Source organism: Callorhinus ursinus, unplaced genomic scaffold (assembly GCF_003265705.2).
Source record: "Callorhinus ursinus isolate GAN/ISIS: 27379988/994484 unplaced genomic scaffold, GSC_fseal_2.0 scaffold3, whole genome shotgun sequence".
NCBI lineage: Eukaryota > Metazoa > Chordata > Mammalia > Carnivora > Otariidae > Callorhinus > Callorhinus ursinus.
In genome coordinates this window covers 19,180,012-19,199,095 of record NW_027397065.1, presented here as the reverse complement: position 1 = coordinate 19,199,095, position 19,084 = coordinate 19,180,012, and the positions used below count along the sequence as shown (strand labels likewise).

Sequence of the window (19,084 nt, the reverse complement as noted above, 5' to 3'; positions counted from 1 at the left end):
CATCTATTTGGTTTCTTGAATTCCAAATAAAATAATTGGTTCCTTACCTTTGGCTCAGACATCTAAACTAGGATCTTGACTCCCTTCTAGAAACCTTTTCTCCTGACCTGTCCAACTCACTAGCTAAGATTTTTGCTCGAAAACTCAGTTTCATGCCTTCTTTTAACATCTACTACTTTACCTGTTCAGGACTGTAGAGCCTTCTCTTCTCCTGCCCCTACGTTATCCTAATTGACACATTTACTCCTAACTAAGCCTCAGTTCTGATAAGTTGCAGGATACAGTTCAGATGTTAGCATAAGTCATGGATATGCAAACTTCCATGGCTGGGAAACAATACATGTATTAATTTGGGGTTTGTTTGAACTTCTGTTGTCAGGAATAAATGCTAAAGTAAAATGCTTGCTGATGAACATCTGTAACATTGAAAGAATGAAAATGACTTCAAATTTCCTCAGATTTGCAAGTTAAGATACTAACTTTCACATAAACTAGCCCAAATTATTGTCAATATTAAATGATCTTGAATGCATGTGATCCTTATTCAATTCATCTAAGGAACTGTTGAAATTATTGATGACACCTATAGTATCCATGTTAATTGTTGATATCCCCCTCCATTAATAGCTATTACTTATGCCCACTCAGCTTCAGGAGAATGCACTGATCCATTTATGTACCCAGAGTGATATTCTAAATGTTCTAAAATAGCATGGGCAATTGGGTGATGGGCATTAAGGAGGGCACATGATGTGATGACCACTGGGAGTTATACACAACTGATAAGTTATTGAACGCTACATCTGAAACTAATGATGTACTATAAGTTGGCTAATTGAATTTAAATAAATAAATAATGAAATAATGAAATAAAATAGCATGGGCATTAACCATAAGAATGGAAGCTGGACATAACTTTGGAATACAATAACAATTTTTCCTCCTCATACCATGTTTCAATTGGGTGTTCTGTGGACATCCTTCCTGTGATTCACAAAGTCAGTCTTCTCCTTCTAGTGGTTTCTCTTAATCATCTGCATCCAGCCAAGAGATGAGGAAATAAAGTAAAAACATGAGGAATAAATACTTGCTCTGAACCACCCTGGCCTGGAGGTGATACACATCGCTTCCACACATATTCCATATGCAAAAAAGTTACATGCCCCACCAAAATGCAAGAGGCATAAGAGGTACAGCCAGGAAGTATATTCAATGAATATAAACCACTGTCTTCATCACATACACAATATATTAGAAGGTAAAAAGTACCATGGGATAAAAATGAGCAAAAGTAAAAAGGATTTTGAGTGTTGAGAAGGAGGTCACAAATTTAAACAACTTGCTCAGAGTAAGATTCATTTATCCAGTGACAATGGAGCAAAAGCTTAAAGGGGCATATGGGTAGATCCATACATGGATCTTTCTAGGGAAAGAACATTTCAGGAAAAACAGTCAGTTCAAAAGCCGTGATGTGGGATATTATCTGGTAGGTTCAAGGAAAAGTAAGAAGGCTGTCATGGTCAGACCAGCATACTATAAAGGAGGCCTGAGAACTATGGGGTGGGGTAGATTTTTATAAGCTGTTATAGGCTGAATGTTAGTGTCTCCCCCAAAATGTTGAAGCTCTGACTCCCAATGTGATGGTATTTAAAGGTGGGGCCTTTGGGATGTGACTAGGTTTAGATGAGATCATGAGGGTGGAGCTCCCATGATGGAATTAGTGCCCCTCTAAGAAGAGAAGACACCAGAGCTTTTTCTCTCTGCCATGTGATACAATAAGAAGCCCTCTGCAAGCCAGGAAGAGGGCCCTCATTAAGAATCAAATCTGTTGGGAGCACCTGGATGGCTCAGTCAGTTAAGCATCTGACTCTTGATTTGAGCGCAGGTCAGGATCTCACTGTCGTGAGATTGAGCCCCACTCAGTGTGGGGTCTGCTTGTCCTTCTCCCTCGGCTTCTCCCCTTGTTCATTCTCTCTCTGTCTCTCTTTCAAATAAATAAATAAAATCTTCTTTTAAAAAAAGGAATCAAATCTGTTGGTACCTTAATCTTATACTTCCCAGACTCCAGAACTATGAGAAATAAATGTCTATTGTTTAAGCCACTCAGTCTATGGTAGTTTGACGTAATTAACCAAGCTACTAATACATGATATACTGTAAGGTCTTTTGCTTTGACTCTGAAGAAAACAGAGGGCCATTGGTGGAATGTGATTTGAAGAGTGATATGATGTGGGTTACATTTAGCAAGACTATTCAGACTGTCATTTGAGAATACACTAGAGTGGGGTAGGTATGGAACATGAGAGACTAGTTAGAAAACTATTACAACAGTCCCAAAGAGGGATGATGGTAGACTGGACTGTGTTAGTAGCAAAAGAGATTGTAAGCAGATGCAAAATTCTGGATTTGTTTTGAAGGTGGACTCAATGTATAAGCTTTCAGAGCTGGACAATTAGAAAGTGGGAGTCATCATTAACTGATATGGGGGGAGACTGTGAGTGAAATAAATTTGGGGGAAGGCAAGGCTAGAAATCCCTCTGTGGACATATTAATTTTAAAATATCTATTAAAGATCTAAATGGTGCTATCGAATAGTCAGCTGGATATATGATTCTAGAATGAGGAGAGAGGTCTTGGTCAAAAGATATAAATCTGGCAATTATAAACACACAGACGAAATTTAACCCACAAGGCAGATGAGATCACCCACAAAGTAAGGAGAGAGAGAAAGAGAAAGGATCCAAAGTCTGAGGCCTGAGCCAAAGTAGTGTTATAAGGTCAGGATAAATAAGACAAATCAGAAAGGAGGAGAGAGAGAAGATGCAGTAGTAATGCAGAAAGAAATCAGAAGAGTGTGGTATCCTGGGAACTAAGTGAAGAAAGAGTTCTCAGAAAAAAAGGAATCCTTGACTGTGTAAAATGCTGCTAGACTGAGAACTGGGCTGAGCAGCCTGAGGCTAGCTGTTGACCTTGATGAGAGAAATTTTGGTGGGATGTGGAGTGGCAACAGCCTGAGAAGAGTGAGTGTAGGGAGATATATAAAGAGAGGACTCAGGGACCAGAAGTGCAGATAACCATTTTGAGAACTTTTACTGCAAAAAGAAGCAAAGAAATCAGGCTGCAGAGGAGATTTTTATCTTAAGATGAGCCAATACCATGCGGTTCCCAACATGTATCAACGGTAAGCTGCTTGAGACTCAAATATAATCACAGACATACCCCAAGTCACACATTTCTTTAGATGGCAGTAATAGTAGCACAAGTCTCAATTCTATCCTTGGTCAAAATATAATTATTTTGGTTTCCCTTCAATGATTAACTTAGAAAAATTCGCATTCAATCCTGCTAACAATTTAATACTTTTTAAACATATTCGATCAATGAATGCCTTCTCCTAGTTCAACTTAGTCACCACAATTATCGCCTTGGTAAAGTGTGAAAGGTGTACTTATCCTTCTATCCGTTCCTGCCAAAATATGACACACACTAGTGCCTTTCCCTTTTTAATCTGAATCATCAAATTGTTTCTCTCCGTATCCTTTCGCTTCAAAGCAAAAAAAAAAAAAAAAAAAGATAAGTCTTCCAAAATTAGAAGAAACACACACATTTTCAGGAGATGAATCCAAACCTAAAATCTCTGGTCACCCTTCACCCAGGACATCACTCTCACCATCAGCATCTCTACCTGCAGACTTAAGGCAACAGAGAACAAGTTGCTTTTCAGAAGCAAGACGCTCCTCAAAAAAAGCCAAGCTATTCCACAGTCTTCCTTAGGAAGAAGAGTTCATGTGGCAATACTGTGACATACTGTTGACAAGTTTCCATCAAACAGCACAGGGCTGAAGCTTTCCAGAACTGACATTAGTAGGACCAAGGGAAAAGGAGAGAAGTCAGTTAATAGTCACCTGTTTTCACACAGGTAAGCAAAATTTAACTTCCTGAAACATCTGTTGGATCCAGTATGGCAAAGAACTTTAGAGATTGGAAACATATAATGCAAATTTTAAAATATCCCTTTAAATAAACATTAAACACATAAATTAACTGTTTTGGTAAGAATGGCACTTAGGTGCTATTTGATAATATTTTTGATTATTTCAGTAATTGGTTATAAGTAAAAGTAATTAAAACAGAATGGGAGGTTATTCAATGCCTTTAATTGATCAAACATTTAATCAGAGCTTATAATGTACCAGATTCTGTGCTAGGGATACCAGGATGAAAAAGGACGTTTTTCTTACCTTTGAAGATCTCACATTCCAACAGAAGAGACACAAATTTAAACAATGAAAATAGAATGCAGGAAGTGTTCTAATAAAATATTAGAGACAGGTACAAAAAGATATAGAAGGAAATTCTGCTAAAGATAGTGGGGAAAACTAAAGAGAAGAGTTAATATGTGAAAGATAAAATTGTCTTTCTAGAGCTTGGAGAGGGTTGGGGGAGGCCAGAAACACAGGTCAAACAATTTAAGGCAGGGGTGTTGTAGTTCACTCAGGTTGATATGACAAAAATACAATAGATTGAGTGGTTCAAACAACAAATATTTATCTCTAACAGTTCTGGTGGCTGAGAAGTCCAAGATCAAGGTCCCTGTAGATTTGGTATCTGGTGAGAGCCTGCTCCCTGGTTCATAAAGGGCTGTCTTCTTGCTGTGTCCTCACAGGACAGAAGGGTCCAGGGAACTGAGATTTCTTTATAAGGATATTAATTCCATTCATGATAGCTCTACCCTCATGACTTAATCACCTAACAAAAGCCTCATCTCCAAATACCATCACACTACATGTTAGGATTTCATGTATAAATTTTGTGGGGACACAAACAAGGGATAATAGCAAAACACATGTTAGAATTTAACATATGAATTTTGTGGGGACACAAACATTCAAGGGGTAACAGCAAAAAAAAAAGCAGTAAATATAACATGGTATTTTCAAGATGGAAATATATAGTCAACAAAATTCTAGTAGCCTGTTTCTCAAAAACAAGGCAGTCAGAGCAAAAGATAGATTTTTCTTTCCAGAAAGTATCTCTCATGACAATACCTGGAAGGTGGTCTATTACTGAACATGAGAGAGGGCAGACATGGAAGTGGCAAAGGAAGACCATCACCTTATGAGGAAACTGCTTGAAGAAAGAAAGAAGGAAACTTACCACCCTAGATTTTTCTCTTTTCCTCACTATTATCTTCCCTAGCATTATCTCAATTATCAGCAAGTCTTACAGTCGTACCTTTAAAGTACATCTCAACTCTCTCCCTTCTCTCCATCTTCTCGGCTACCCCACCACTTCAAGCCACCGTCATCATTCTCCTGGATTACTATAATCGCTAACCAGTCTCCCTGCCTCTTCTCTTGCTCCCTGACAATCTTATGTCCCCCAAATCCAGAGTTACCATTTTAAACCATGAATCAGATTATATTGTTCCCTGACTTAAAATCCTCCACCAGAATACAATTGCAATTAGAATAAAAATCCAAGTGTCTATTACTGTCTATATTAGGCTCCTATTCACCATCATCACTTATTTATTTTCTTTGCACAGAATCCTCTTTCCCATGACCTTAACATAGCCAGCTCTGTCACTATTCCATTTTCAGCTCAAATTTCACCCATGAAGGCCTTTTCTGATCACACTATCTAAAGTGGCTCCCTCTTTCCACTCTCTGCCTATTACTCGGCTATATTTTCTACAGAGCACTTATCACTATTTGAAATGATCATGTTTATCTTGAAAAAGTCTAAAATATTACGAGAATTACCAAAAGTGACACAGAGACACAAAGTGAGCAAATGTTGAAAAAATGGCACCAACAGACATGCTCAACACAGGGGTATCACATACCTTCAATCTGTAAAACCACAGTATCTGCAAAGTACAATAAAACAAAGCACGACAAAAAGAGGCCTGTGTGCTTTATGTCTTTCTGAGACAGATGTTAAGTGTCTTGGTATCTAATACCATGAAGACTTTGGCCTCAAGGCAAGTGAAAATAGGCCCCATTTATACAGGATACTAAGTAAAAGTCCTATTTGGACACTTCTTCCCAGAAATAGCTAATTCCTGTGCAATGAAAACATTTATATGTTCATCAGTCTTAACAACATAAGTTTAGTTCTAAGAGTCAAAGGCAGTAGGAGTCACATGGAAGCTATTCATGGACGCTCTAGCAAGAACCTTCCAGAAGAACTGGGAAATAAGAGAAATTAAATTTTGTTACAAAAAAGTTATGAATAGTGTGACTGGAAATAGGGGAGTTTCAGAGGTAGAACTGGCACTGTGATTCTGTCCAACACATTCCATGGGAGAGAGTACCACTTCTAAGAGACATGAAAAGTCGCCAGAGAGAAATCCTCCACTGTGCAAGATATCTAAGGCATCACTGTGTGCTGAGTAAAGTCTCTACTTCCCCTTGTTTCCCATGCAAACTTCTGTTTACAATTCAGCTTCCCTGGTACCTTGATGCTAGGAAAAGATAGAGGTAGATCCAGGCATTCCAGCCCCCCGAAAAAGTGGGATTGTCTGCAATCCTTGTTGAGACTACATCACAGCCCAGCTTCTCTCTCTGCCCAATCAGCCTCCTTTACTTCACTTCCATAGGTGTTGATTCCAATATACTTCTTATATGCTAATGTCTAGTTCAAAGTTTGCATCTCTGAGAACCCAATCTCCAAACTCTATCTTAAAGCACAGAAGGATCCAGGTGTTCAAACGATGTTGTTGTCAGCAATCTCTCTCTCAGCTCTGCATTCAATTCAGTTTTAACAAATCTCTCCTCTGTAGTAGAAAGTAGATTTTAGGCCATTTTACCAAATTCTTTTTTCCAAAATCAGTTCTGTGAAAATAAATTTGTCTATTAACTTTGTTGATGTTAACATCTTTGTTGAAATTTTGCAAACAATTGCTAAAAATAAAGTTAAGCTCATATGTCATCTGAGGAAGTGGTATAAGAAAGCTAAAAATGACCAAAAGTGGAGGGAATATGACATAAAAAAAATCATCCAAAAGAAATGAAGTTATTCTGGTTTCTCACAATAAACAATTGAATATATGAACTTGGAAATAATTTAAGAGATTTGACTTTAAACAATAAAATTATTTAAAGCATTGTTAGGAAAATTAGGATGAACAGAGGCGACTGCTGTTATTATTGTAATGTACTATGTGATTACTGTGTCATATTTGGCATATAGGAAACAAAAAAAATTTTGGAGAATTGGAATAGAAATTGATTAAAAATCCTAAAAATGACATGTTTAAAGTATAAAATTAACAGGAAAGAAAGAAGAAAAACTCACACCAAATATTAAATTTTACTACCACTTCTTGGAAATAAACTAAGATTTAAATGTCACATGGAAGACTGGCAGAAGAATCTTAACAATACAAAAAATGACATTAAAAAGATATGAAGTAAATAGAAACTGAAAAAATTCACATGAAATGCTCTTAGTTATTGATGATGAATATTGTTTTCTAAATATGAAATATTTATTTAGAAGAATAAATCACCCTATGATCCTTAGAATTTATCAACTGTAAATTCTTTATCAACTGCTTATATAAAAATAAGAACTAAAAAAAATAGAAACTTATTTTTAAAAAGTATTTACATCTTTTAAAAGCATTCCAATAAGTATAAATTGTAGTAATCCTTGTAAATAGTTAAAAGAAATAAGATTTTGGTAAATCAGTAGATTTGTCATTTAAGCAAATTTTCACTTGGGAAATTTAATTTCAGAAAATTAATTTTCATAGAATTGATTTTCAGTGAGTTGGCCTGCCTCCAGCAAGACAGCCCTGGCAGCCACCGTTTTATATTCTTCCAAGCCAATCAAGCCCAGCTAAAATGCACACTTTGTTCCAAGAGTTCCAACTGAAGTCCTGGCATTACCATTGACCAAGACTGCTTGGATCATGAGCTCACCTCCGTCTCAGTGACTGTGGCCAGGGATATGGAACATGGTGATCATTCAAGCCTGATATCCTTCTGAAACCCTCTGCAACTAGGAGGGCAATCAGGCCCACCTGAATCACAGGGACTGCAAGTGGAAAGGGAAGACTCACAAAAGGGAAAGCTAGGTCTACTATCAGAAAAGAGGAACAGTTGGTATTTGTTATATCTTTCACTCTGAGACTTCAAATAAACTTTTTTCCTGTTTAGCAGCATTTCTCTAACCATTACTAATGGAACCAAATTTCATCACAGCTTTCAAAAGAGAATCTCTTATCATGCTTTCATTTTTTCAAGCACTTGAATTCAGAAAGGGCACAAAGAAAAATTTTTTCAAAGAAAAATTTGTTTGTATAACATGCTGTAAAGAAGAAATGGTATATTTTTTTCTCTATTGAATGATTTCTGTAACCACTCTGCCTTTTTGCTTCAATTCCAACATTTAAATTAACATTCTGTGCTTCTGACTGACAAGAGGAAAGATGTTCCCAAGTTGAAGAACACACAATTTGATACATGTTTGATATATTTGATAGATGTTAATTATTACATACTTCTATTAAAAACAGACTCTTGCCCTGCATTGGGCTCCCTGCTCAGCAGAGAGTCTGCTTCTCCCTCTCCCTTGTCCTTCCCCCCTGCTTATGCTTACTCTCTCTCTCTCTCTCTCCCCCAATAAATAAATAAAATCTTTAAAAAAAAAGAAAATAGACTCTGGTATTCAAAACTTTTCTTGCTATATACTAAAATTTTTCATATTTTAATTTTTCAACACATGAACAGCCACTTTCTGCTGCTCAGGTGCAGGCACAAAGTGGGTGGACAGAGAGTTGCTTGTGTTTAACCAGGAATACAACCTGATGAGTGTTACAGAAGGCAAGGGTGCAGAGGAGAAAGGGAGAGGGGTGTTGAGAGTGTCTGTAAAGGAGTAAAAGAATCAAATATAAATTGGATAAGGAGAAAAGTGAGTCTGTTAAAACAGTAATAGACAATGAATAAGTAGTATATTAAATGAATTAGATCCAAATGTAATCAAATAATGATGAAGAAAAAAATCAATAAATGACCTGGAAATATAAGATAGTTGATCTGACAGAAAAAAATAATGGTCTACTAAAGATGTCCATATCTTAATCCCCTGACCTGTAAATATGTTACCTTATATGGCAAAAAGGACTTTGCAGATGTGGTTAAGTTAAAAATCTTGAAATGGGGAGATTTCCCTGGATTATCCAGGTGGGCCAGATATAATTACAAGGGCCACTAGTACAGGAAAGCAGAAAAATCAGAGACAAATAAGAGATATGATGATAGAAACAGAGAGTGAAAGTCAGAGGGAGATTTGAAGATGCCATGGTTCTGGTTTTGAACAGTAAGGAAGAGGTAACAAACCAAGGAAAGTAGGTGGCCTCTAAAAGCCAGAAGAGGCAAGGAAACATATTCTTCCAGAGAGCCTCCCGAGGGAATGCTGCTCTATTGATTTTTTGCTTTTAGCCTCTAAAACCCATTTCAGACTTCTTACTTCCAGAAATACAATATAAAACAATGGTGTTGTTTAAGCCACTAAGATTGTTATAGCAGCAATAGGAAACTAATACAATTGGTTAAAGAGTGGAATGTTCGAATTCAGTATTTTTAAAGGTGGAGTACCTCTTGGTAATGACAAATTTTAGCACATGGACTACAATGTGGTCAGGAAAAGTGAGGTCAAGAAGTTCAGAGGGGTTGAATGTGATCAACTGCAAGATTATTGAAGTGATCAATAATGAAAACAGTGATCCAGATTTTCAAATCTTCAATGAATGAAGGGGAGAGGTTTGTAGATTACCAAGAAGGGATGTACTTCAGAGGACCTTATCTTTTGGAGAGAAGAGGGAAATACAGCGATCTAGAAAGAACAGTGAAACAGAAGGAGGATCTACCTCATCTTCAGTCTCCATTATATGTAGGAGGTGAGATTTTAAAATTGCCACCAATAAAGAGAACCAGATGAGAATCAATGTCCTCAGGAATGACCAGCTTTCAGTTCAAGAAAAAACGGTAAAGGGAATGATGAGAGAAGAGTTGCAAGTATCAAGAATTTCAGATTGTCATGATACACTGTAAAAGCACAGTGAAAGAATTTGAAGTATGGTGTGAAGGCAAATGACATGGTCATATCAGGAGATATTTGAAGCTTATGGACCATGAGACCAGGTGATGATCTGGAAATTTGAACTGAAATTTGGGGGCTTCTGAAGGTGACTTAGATAAACATGAGAGTAAAGTATAATGGGATTTGTCCTGATGCTTTTTTTTAGAAGGATAAGCAGTTTAAATGCAGCATTTTTTTGATGATTATTACCTTGGATACTTGTAGTCATAAGATAAATGAAGAGTGATTGCCTTACCAGAAAAAAGTGAGGTCTCTGGGCTTCCTTCCCTTAAGCTTGTTTTAGTGATGTAGACTCATCAAACACACAGAACTGGGAGATCTTGCTGAAATCCAGGAGTCCATGGAACCCTCAGGCCTCCTTTGCAAACTCCAGAGAGTGGACCATGGCTATGGGAAAGGCAATGAAGCTGCAGACCTCTTACCAATCTGCTGTGGAACCTGTTGGGATCATGGTGGAGAGAGGGACAAGCCAAGGAAATTAATGTTATCATATGACGGTTTTCCTAGATCTGCAGTCCTATTATTTCTATGAACTCAAGTATCTTCAGTAAATATTCTATCTCAAAACAGAATCCCATATTTGGAGAAGGAATAATTTATAAGAAGAACTGAATAGGTTAAAACAATTGGAACAGAAAATGAAAAAGAGAAAACGCTACAATTGAGAAAGAGCACAGATTGAAATGGCTTTCACAAACACAGAAATGAGAATGACTTTTTACAACCTATGAGTGTTTGGGCAATCTTAAAAACTCAAACCTCTGGTAGAAAGAAATCCCTATTCACCAGAGAAAAAATATATTCATCAAATTTGTTCTAAAAGTAAATTCTGTTTCTTTATAACCAATAGCGCCACCCCAGGAGGACAGCTTAAAAGTTTAGTTTGTACATTAAATTTACACATTTTAGTTAATACTGAAAGCCAGTGAAATTTTATGTGAAGCTACATGATAGGATGGATATCAGTGAATACAGGATGAGGGTCCTTAGCTTCCTTGAAATACTCAAAATGGTTTCATCTTAAAAACAACAACAAAACAAAACAAAAAAAAAAAACCCACAACACACTGCTCTAGGACTTTATAATGTAAAACAAATTAATTCTAATATTGTTAACAGCATAAACAGATAAACCAGAAAACAATGTGTTAAATGTTAGACTTTCATTCTCAAAATAGTGAATGGAGAGGGATGGGAGTTTGGTGGGTACCAGAAGGGAGGGGAGGGCAGGATGAATCAGGAGAATACAGAGGATTTTTAAGGCAGTAAAACTATTCCGAATGATACTCGGGCGGTGGGTACATATCATTATACATTCATCAAAACCCATAGAATGTATACTACAAAGAGAGAATCCTAAAATAACACTATGAATTTTAGTTAATAATAATATATCAATTACAGCTCATCAACTGTAACAAGTATAGCACAAAAATGCAAGACATTAATAATAGGGGAAACCACTGGGTTCAGGGAGGTGTGTGGAAACTGTACTTTCCACTCAATTTTTCTATAAACCTAAAACTGCTTTGGAAAATAAACCCATTAAAAAAAAAAGATGATGCTGATCGCTTTGAATAAAATGGATTGGAGTAGAGCTAGAGTGGAAGTAGAGGTCCAATTAGGAGCTTTCTGCAATCAAGTCAAGAGATGGTAATAAATTGGACTAGTGTAGATAAGAATAAAAAGGGGAGAATCAAAATATTTTAGGGCAATGAGAATTAGTGGTAATTTGAATGTGGGTTAAGAGGGAGGGGGATGTACTGATAAATGACATAGATTTTTGGCTGTGTAATAGAAAACAAGCAAAATTCCAAAGTACAGATTTTGAGAGATGGATACTTTCTGAAGCCACCAGGATGGGTCCATGGCAGCAAGGGATTTGTGAAAAGATAGCTAGAAAGTTCAACAGAACATTCATAAAAGAAGCTAATGGAATAATACTTTACATCTTAGAATAGTTTTGATATTCCCATCCTATCCTAGTCAACTCGGGCTGTTATAACAAAATACTGTAAGCTAGGTGGCTTAAATATTACATATTTATTTGTCAAGATTCTGGAGGCTGACAAATCCGAGGGCAAGGTTTTAGCAGATATGCTTCCTGGTGAGAGCCAGCTTTCTGACTTGCAGCAGACTGCCTTCTCACTGGGTTTTCACAGGGCAGAGTGCGAGGGTGGGGGGGAAGCACTCCAGTCTCTCTTCCCCTTATAGGATGTTAATCCCATCATGAGGGCCCCACCCTCATTACTCCATCTAAACCTAATTACTTCTTAAAGTCCTTAACTACAAACACTGCCTACTAGAAGGTGGGGGAGGAACAGAATACTATCCCCCAAATTGAGGAGGCACTCTGAGATTGAAAAACAAAGCAGGCGACTGACTCCATACAGTTCACACAGTTTTATTCAGGGTACCTTACTGCCAGGATGGACTGGGCAGGTGATGACCCAGACCCTGAACAGCTCTTCTCTGCAAAGTCTGGACCTTAGTCTATAAATTTTATAGAGCAAGGGGACAAGTGGTGGGGCAAGGGTGGTGGGCACTATAGAAAGATCAAAGAGTTTGCATGCATTTCAAAGGGTTGGCACACCTAATTGACAGCTAAACTTTAGATTTTGTGGGCCACCTGTGAGTTAGGAAGAGAAAAAACTATGTTATCTCTAACAGATTTATGGAATCCTGAAGCAAGCCTCTCCCCATCCCAGCCTTGATGGCTATTTCTAAAGTATGTACATTAATCTCCAAGAGGCCCAGAACATGTAATCCCAACACTGTCAGCACTCCTACACCATCATGTTCAGGGCGGGGGCTTCAACATAGGAATTTTGAGGAGACACAAACATTCAGTCTATAACACACCTCTAGCCCTAAGCCAGAACTGCATTATTGTATAACATAAGTTTAACTCCATACAACTTAAGTACAAGATTATATATGCAAAACAATACTTGAGATTTTAAAAGCAACCAGTTATTTAAAATAATTTTAAATATTTAACATTTTGAAATAAAACTTCCTCTCTCAAAGGAAGCTCAGTGTTCACAGATGCTGTTTGCTGTATTTTTAAGTCCACCCTGCCTCTATCTCTCTCCACCCCCCTCAAAAAGCTGATTTCCTAATAAGCAAGGACTCATGTATCCTATTCTCCAATTTCCATCAATGAAAACTAGCAGCAAAAATGCCCCAGAACTCTAAATTTACAATGATCACATTAGGGGAGAATAAAGCAATCAAGATCCAGATAATTTTGGACTTTATAGTCAGTAGTCAACACCTTAAATCTCATCTGGAATCAGAGCAGATCACAGAGCAGTGATGTAATAGCCAATGAAAACATTATCACAGCTTGATTATGTAGTAATATGATGCATTTCTCATGTTGCTTTCATTAAAAGAGCATCATACCCACAAAACTTTTGAATAGACCATCTCTGGAGAGAGTAGTTCAAAATTATCATCTTATTAAAATATAACTCCTGCTTTAGTTGCTTTTACTTGTTTTCTTTAAAGTTTCAAACTATGGTATATGTAGCCAGAAGAACACAGATTATCCCTGAGACCTAACAGAACAGGGCCTTATGTTAAACAGAGGCCCAAGAGTCTAATTACTATGCTGCTTCTTCAAAATGTACTCCCTGCACCCACCACCCGTCCATTCTATCCCCAGGGCATCAACTTCTGAGTTAGAGTCGAGATGTACACTCCAGCTTTTATGCCTGGCCCAACCTCATTCACGTTAAGTCAGTTTTGGTTTTTGTTTTTTCTTTTTAAAAAAATCGCCTCCTTTCTGTCACAGAGCCTCAGAGAGTTCTGCACCTGAATATCATAACTTGTCATGACCTAAGCTTGTGTTCACTGATGGGAACTTGGGAGAAAATGAGCTGGGAGAAATGGATGAGACCAGCGGAAAGTCAGAAAAAAAGCCATGGATTAAAAAAAAAAAAAAAAGGATGGAAGAAGAGGAGGATATTCAGGAGTTTTCCTCAACCTCTCATTTCCCCAAAATTACATCCACGGCCTGAGAGCTGTTCTTGATCTCCATTCATTTAACACTCACAGGTCACAAGGATTTCAGGCAGAACACAGGGGAAAGTTAGAGCTGTGAGAGGTCACTAGTCTTCACATGGGAAGAGAAGGAAGGCATAGTCGTCCCCTCATCCTCAGTGACCTGTTGTAGATGGTGATTTTTATGTCAAACTGAAATTTTCTTCATTCTTTCTTACGTAAATGTATAAGGGCTATTCTACACTAAGATGGGTCACTAAGGTAGCTTATAGATTTTCCTTCCCTTGAGACCTTTAAAGATAAATATCAAACTGTCTTTGAAGGATGACATGGAATCCTTACGACAGGTTGAAGAATGAATTAAAAAACCTTGGCTGTCCCTAGTGCCTATGAGTCAGGAAAAGCAAAATGAAACAAAACATTAGCTATCTTCACTATATGAAACAATTCCTTTAAACCCTCTCTATTTCCAATGCAGCATTTAAAAAAATGTAACTCTCTGCCACCCTGACGTTAAATGTCAAAGTAGCACCAACTCTGTCCATTTGAGCTACAAAATTAATTGACTACTATGAAAAATACCAATGTAGCATAATGAGCCACAGAAGACCCATATCAACACTAAATTAGAAGACATAACTGCCTTTTAGAACTCAGTTATGCCCAAGTCTGCAGTGTCTAGTAATTAACGCAGGGTGACTGGAATGTTTATTAAAAGTACTAGGATATCTGACATCTTCTGAGCCGACATAGAATCTAAGACAAAGATCAGTTCATCTCTTTAGAACTCCAGGTACTAAGAGCTGATGAGTCTTAAAATAGCAACAGGTTGACCAATGTCTGGCATATAGTAACTAAATGTGGAATAAATGGACTATATTTGTTTCTTCTGTCCTTTGCTCCTTTTTTTAAAATTTTTTATTATGTTAATCACCATATATTACATCATTTGTTTTGGTGTAGTGTTCCATGATTCATTGTTTGTTCATAACACCCAGTGCTCCATGCAGAATGTGCCCTCTTTAATACCCATCACCAGGCTAACCCATCCCCCTACCCTCCTCCCCTCTAGAAACCTCAGTTTGTTTTTCAGAGTCCATCATCTCTCCTGGTTCGTCTCCCCCTCTGACTTGCTCCCCTTCATTCTTCCTCTCCTGCTATCTTCTTCTTTTTCTTTTTTCTTAAATATGTTGCGTTATTTGTTTCAGAAGTACAGATCTGTGATTCAACAGTCTTACACAATTCACAGCGCTCACCTTAGCACATACCCTCCCCAATGTCTATCAAAAGGAATGGGATCTTGCTATTTGGAGGGTGTCCTTTGCTCCTTTTAAGATGACTAGTTACTGCCCTTCACAATATGCTCAGACCTCTCTCTCCTTCTGGTATGAAATTTGGATTAACATATCTTTGCTTTCTTTTTCATTCAGAGTAAAATTGCCGGGACAGCGACATGTACAAGAAGGAAACTGGACCACTATCTTACACCATGTACAAAAATAAACTCAAAACGGATTAAAGACTTGAATATAAGACCTGAAACCATAAAACTCTTAGAAGAAAACATAGGTAGTAAGTTCTTTGACATTGGTCTTAGCAATATTTTTTTAGACTAGTCCCCTCAGGCAAAGGCAACAAATGCTAAAATAAACAATTGGGATGGCATCTAACTAAAAAGCTTTTTCATAGCAAAGGAAACCATCAACAAAACATAAATGCAGCATATTGAATGAGAAAAGATATTTGCAAATCATACATCTGATTAAGGAGTTAATATCCAAAATATATAAAAACGTACATAAGTTAATATCATAAAACAACTTGATTAAAGAATGGACAAAGGACTTCTGTAGACATTTTTCCAAAAAAGACATACAGATGGCCAACATACAAATGCTCAACATCACTAATCAGGGAAATGAAAATCAAAGCCACAATAAGACATCACCTCAGACCTGTCAGACTGGCTATTATCCAAAAGACAAAAATAACAAGTGTTGGTGAAGATGTGGAGAAAAACTCGCCCTTGTACACGGTTGGTGGGAATATAAATTGGTATAGCTACTATGGAAAATAGTATGGAAGTTCATTAAAAAATTAAAAATAGAACTACTATACAATCCAAAATTTCCACTTCTGGGTATTTACCTGATGAAAACAAAAACACCAATTCAAAGAGACATATGCACCCCTATGTTCACTGCAGCATAGCCAAGATATGGAAGCAACTTAAGTGTCCATCAACAAATAAATGGATAAGGAAGATGTGGTATGTACACACAATGTAGTATTACCCAGCCATAAATAAATAATCATAATAAAATCTTGCCATATGTGACAGGGATGGACCTTAGCTTAATGCTAGGTGGAATAAATCAGATATGATTCCACTATAGGTGGAATCTAAAAAACAAAACAGAAACAGACTCATAGATACAGGAAACTGTGGGTTCCCAGAGTAGTAAAGGGCTAGGGGATGAGTGAAGGAGTTTAAGAGATACAAACTCCCAGTTATAAAATAAATAAGTCATGGGGATGTAATGGAGAGCACAGAGAATATAGTCAATAATAATTGTAATAATTTTGAATGGTGACAGTAACAGGACTTATGGTGATCATTTCATAATATATAAAAACCTCAAATCACTATGATGTACATCTGAAACTAGTAGGATATTGTATGTCAATTATACTTCAATTTAAAAAAGTATAATTGTGGGGCGCCTGGGTGGCTCAGTCAGTTAAGCTTCTGACTCTTGATTTTGGCTCAGTCATGGTCTCAGGGTGGCTCCAAACGCAGCAGGGCGTCTGCTTGAGATTCCCTCCCTCTTCTCCCTCTACCCGTCACCTCACTTACTCACGTTCTTTCTCTCTCTAAAATAAAATAAATCCTTTTTAAAAAGTGTAATTGCTTATATCTAGATTCTTATTGGCTTATTTTACACAGCTGAGGTTTACGTTACCTTTGTTAAATCTTGAGATCAGTATGAATCTCAGCAGATCTTTCAATTATTGCTGAAATACATTTTGGAAAGTTCAGCAAGAATATTAATTTTCTTTTCTAAATTGACCACCTTCTCCATCTCAACTAGAAACTGAACAACTGGAGTGTAAGTTAGATTAGGCCCAGACTTCGCTGATAATTTCTAACATTCATACACCTGTCTATAGTATTCAACAATTGTTATTTTATCACTCCAAGAATTTTTTGTAATAATTTACCTGTAATAAAAATTCGCTGAAGTATAAGCAGAGATATTTCTACTGCTAAATTTCTAGGGTTATGATCTGGATATCTACTTGGATAACCAAGTTCCAAGAATCTGATTCTTACATACACAGCAATGTGAAGAACCATTTTACCAGATCTTCCCTTAATTCAGCTCTTGTGATGAATAGTCACCTAAAAGATATGGCGATGGTGATTTTGGGGGGCTTCCTGTGGTTCTAAGATCCTAATGGAAAAAAACTGAGGAGTGCTGTGAACTTTTAGGGCTTCTCTTTGTAGATGACCTACTACAACCAAGAAATGTTTCCACTGACTTAACATCTGCTATAAAATTTCACTTCAAAAGTTGACTTTATTTTGGAAAAGCTAACATGAAATCACCAAAGAGATTATTTCTAAAGTAGTTCCTTTAGATATAGCCTTATTACTGAATGCCCAACAATCATTTATTTTATTTCTTCTCATTTATAACTAATAGAAGATATAATTCTCAATCTTTTCTAAGGTTATCACGAAACAAAAGATGTTATATTAAAAAAATTTTTGATCTCATCTAATTGTCTAATGCAATAAAAATTTGTCAATTAATCTACTAATATTTAAAGTTAATTTTAGGTTAGCTATTTTGGTTTTCTTTCTTTGTTAAAAAATTGGGTTTATTTCTTAAAAATTGCAAAGGATGAAATGGTTCATTAAAGTCAGCCTACAGTTAGGTTCCACAAAATTATATAATATAAAGTAGAAAATAATTTTAAGGCCCAAATTAACAAATGGAAACCTTGTACTTTGCATTTAGAAGACATTTTATAGCATTTTTGTCTTTCTCGAATTTTCCCAAAGCCTCTTTTTCTAAGAATTAATTTCCCCTTCCCTAAAGTGAAAAGTCCACCTTTCCAAGTAGAGTATAAAACAGGATCTAGATTTCTCTAATATGGTAATTTATGACTTAAAAACCCCTAGATTCAGTTGTTTAATAGCAACAGCTATAATTACATCCCCTTTTTTGACACTGCTTTCCTGATTTGATCCTATTTAAGCTTTTCAAGAACCAACATAGTGACAACTTGTGCATTGAGAAGAAATCAAGAAAAGTAGGATTATACTCAGATGAGCATACACTCATGTCATGTTCAACAAAATACTCTGGAAGCTTTGAATGTTTTCTAAAATGTTAAATATTTCATGGTTAAAAAGATAAACTTCTCTGTGTCATTCTAGGAATTGGGTTTGTTTGTTTCTACAATGCCTGTGCACCCTCTTATGGTCATTTTAGGATTTGCTTTATTGGGAGATTCAATTTATTCAAGGCTATTCAAAGGTTTCATCTTGTAAATTTGAATTTTTATTAGAATAATGACATTTACACACCTCACACCCTTAAATCTGTGATTTCATAATCCCAAATATTAATTGAAGCTCACACCTCTTCACACTGTTGAGAAAACCAAAGTAGATTGAGTTGAGGTTACTAGGATAACAATTAGGAAGCACCATACTTTCCAATTATGTCTGACATATTAACAAGCTAATAAGAATTTTAGATTCTGCCTCCTAGGCATAAAACAACTCAACAGTAAGGCCATGATTAGGTATCACAGGCCTTATTTCCTGATACTGATATGACAAAAATCAACTTAGAATTTGTTTGGGCCTGTTTTACAAAGCATGAAAATGACTTCTATAAGACAATAACCTAAAAAGAACAGCGGAAACGTGGCTGTTTTTCATTAAAAA

General features: G+C 36.6%; 1 pseudogene; it reads right to left on the bottom strand.

Moving 5' to 3' along the window:
- Window positions 1–19,084, bottom strand: part of LOC112819679 (coiled-coil domain-containing protein 24 pseudogene) — a 193,175-nt pseudogene that overhangs the window by 153,231 nt on the left and 20,860 nt on the right.